Source organism: Nematolebias whitei, chromosome 4 (assembly GCF_014905685.2).
Source record: "Nematolebias whitei isolate Nwh7 chromosome 4, NemWhi1, whole genome shotgun sequence".
In the NCBI taxonomy this organism is placed as follows: Eukaryota; Metazoa; Chordata; class Actinopteri; order Cyprinodontiformes; family Rivulidae; genus Nematolebias; species Nematolebias whitei.
This window is the reverse complement of record NC_056501.1, coordinates 54,313,698-54,317,237: the sequence shown is the minus strand read 5'-3', so window position 1 is coordinate 54,317,237 and position 3,540 is coordinate 54,313,698. Positions and strand designations below refer to the sequence as shown.

General features: G+C 42.2%; 1 protein-coding gene across 1 annotated transcript in view; it reads right to left on the bottom strand.

Moving 5' to 3' along the window:
• The window catches only part of immt (inner membrane protein, mitochondrial (mitofilin)), a gene marked incomplete in the record, with an annotated part of 102,892 nt that overhangs the window by 64,283 nt on the left and 35,069 nt on the right, over positions 1-3,540 (bottom strand).

Here is a 3,540-nt window from a genome sequence, read left to right as displayed (position 1 = left end):
ACACAGTGGTAAAAATGGACTTGTCCCAACTTTTTTGGGATTTGTTGACGCCATGAAATTTGGAAACAACAGATTTTTCCCTTAAAATGATACATTCTCTCAGTTTAAACTTTTGATCTGTGATTTGTGTTCTATTCTGAATAAAATATTAGATGTTGGCACCTCCACATCATTGCATTCAGTTTTTATTCACAATTTGTTTAGTGTCCCAACTTTTTTTGGAATCCGGTTTGTATAAAGGCGTTTTAAACCATTCCCACACTCTTGCATTATTCTAAACAATATTTCTATACTCAAATGTATAAAAGAGCACAGAATGTCTCAATTTCACCTCTCTGCCTCCTCTGCTCTTTGCTCTTTGCTTAGCTGCAGCAGGAAGTTTATCCTTCAGTGTGTTCTGCCATAATTATTCCATGCTGATCATGCAGCTCATCCATCAATCAGCCAGTTGTGTGTCATGTCCAATCTTATTTTGAAAAACCGTGATAGAGAGAGTTGGCGATAAATGAATCGCAAAGTATCGAGGGACTACTGTACAGTAGACAACAACATGATAGAATATAATGGTGAAAGTAGGATGAATTTGTATAAATAAGTATATCACCTGTAGTATTATAAGCTTAAATGCACATGATATATAATGCTCATTCCATATTACACTACTACTACACACCATCCATCCATCCATCCATCCATCCATCCATCCATCCATCCATTATCTTTACCTGCTTCTTCCATTTTGGGATGCAGGGGTCACTGGTGCCCATGTCCAGCCGTCACTGTTTGAGACGCGGGGGACAACCTGGACAGGTCTCCAGTCCATCACAGGGACACATAGGTTTTCACACCTGATAGTCCGCTAGACTCGGTTCGGTTGGGGACCAATATTCATAACATTTTGTTTACATTTGAGCTGTTGTGTTTGCATTCACACTGCACTGTGCAGTCGAGCCAACCTGTTTGAACCAACCTGTTCCACCACTCGCCTGTGGTGGTGCTGCACCAAGAACTACTGAAAGAAACGAAACAAAAACCTCTGAAGAAGACACTTCTTCTTCTTCTGGAAATAAGAACAAAAACCGAGTGGGGTCAAATTTTAGCGGTTTTAGGAGTTCTATTTTGTTATTTTTCAACAATGGACTCAACATGAGTGGAATATGAGGCAGAAGACCATGGAGAATGTTGTTTTTCACACAAGGCAGCTGACAGCTCCATATGAGGTAAGAGAAATGCGTGTTTGTTCACCCTGCACTGTAGTCCACTTCCTGCTTGCGGAGCAGTGCCCGGTCTCCTTGCATTCACACTGTACTCGAACCGCGCTCGAGTTTTTTTCTACTGGACCGAGATCTAGGTTTTTAGGTGGGCCAGAGTTTGCCTTTTTGTTCCATGGCAGAGTTCGATGGCGCGTTCACACTTCCCCAAACGAACCGGACTTCCTAGTCAAACGGGTTAGAGTTCGGGACAACAGGGCTGGTGTGAATGCACTCATAGAGACAAGCAACCATTCATTCTCTCACTCACACCTAGGGACAATTTAGTGTTACCAATCAGTCTAACATGCATGTTTTTGGTCTGTGGGAGGAAACCGGAATACCCGGAGAAAACCCACGCATGCACTGAGAGAACATGCCAACTCCACCCAGAAAAGCCGCGGACTGGGATTTGAACCAGGGTAACCCACTCTCTGAGAGGCAGCAACTCTACCAATTGCGCCACTGTTCTGCCACTACAAACTAAATATCTACAGTATAAACTGACCACCCATATCCATCTATCCATTATCTTTTACCCACTTCTTCCATTTTGGGTCACATGGGTTGCCGGTGCCCGTGTCCAGCAATCACTGTGCAAAGGGCGGGGTACACCCTGGACAGGTCGCAAGTCCATCACAGGACCTGTCCATCCATATCATTTGAGAAAACGTTGTTTCTTATTTTTTTATATTTCTTAAAAAAAGTAAAGATTCCTCAAATGATTGGGTCAAAAGAGCAATGTGCTGACTTTCATTGTGGCGTGTGGTTGCACTGCCTTGGACAAGCAACAAAACCAAACAAAAACGTGTACTTCTGTTCTTCTGCACACCACTATGCACCTAAAAAATTAAGGTTTACTTTCATTTCCCATTCAATTCCAGTAAAAAATAACTCATCTAGAAAAGTACAAACAGTCTCTATACAAATCCCTTAGTGACTTCTGCATCTGCTTGTTTCTTAAATATTGATGGTCTGCTGGAAGTAACTATGCTCACCCATATAGCACCTACCAAGATGGCTGCAGGAACACTCGCCTTGTGTGCCGTGATTGGCCGTTCCATCATAACTCTATCTCGGCGTATCACATTATGTTGCTGTATGTGTGTGTTTTCCACAGAGGATTGTCACCAGTGCCATGAGCATCCAGCTGCCTTAAATATGGCTCCTCATGACCCAGAATCAGCAGAAACTGTGAAAGAGCGTCCAGTAGAAGACGTGGCAGCTTGCCTGGCCCAGCAAGACCAAGATGAAAAGAACAGTTTGGCCAGTAAGATTACAGCACCAAGTAATGAATGAATGTATAGTGGTGTAGTCAATACTGCTTTTTGCCTCAGTTAGTGATAAAAATGTTAAAGTATATCTGCAGAAGCCCAGTCTTAATCCAATTTTATATACCTCAAAACCTCAAATTAATCATTTTATTAAAGCTACACATGCAGCAATAATCCATATGATTGAATTCAGTCAGATTTTTGAGCGGTTAGCCACAGAGGTCATTTTGTACAGTCTGACAGTGTTGAGGCTCGAAGTTCTCCATTTGTCTTGCAGCTGTATCAGCCAGTCTGGAGGACTCCCTGGCGAGCTCAGCTCAGGCTACGCTGCAGGCCATTGGAGCTCAGGAAGTAGCGCTGCAGGCCATCAGCAAGCACACACACAAACTGAAGGAGGCCATGGAGGCAGAGGTACTGACTGATAAACAGAGTATATTGCATCTTTATTCATTAATATTGTTTGACTCCAAGAACTAAATCAGCAGAAGCTGTGAGACTAACAGGCTGTGTGCTCCTACGGTGCCAGAGCACAACTGGCACAACACCTGTTTGTCTGTGAGCTTTTAGAAATGAAGCAGTAAAGGCAGTAAAATGTAAAATACTGTACCAGTTGTATGAGACAAATACAACAGACTGAGAGTCAAACTCAAATTAGAACAGTAGTTCTCAACTTGTGGGGCGCATGGACGGGAACTCGCTTGAGCTGGGTTCATATGAAGCTTTGATAAATTAAATAATAAATTATGTTTTCTGTTCCCTATTGAAGAGTGAGGAGAGGAAATTGGAAATACTGTCTGCCCATTCGTCTGTGCATGTTGTGAGCATGACAACTTGACAAATAAGTGAGGAGCTGACTTCCATTTTGTTGTGTGGCTTCATCTAGGCATAAGAAAGATTTATTTTGAAAACTGGGTTGCCAGGTCAAAATCCAGGCTGGCCACCACCATATACACACGCACATATGTGTGTGTATATATATATATATATATATATATATATATATATATATATACACA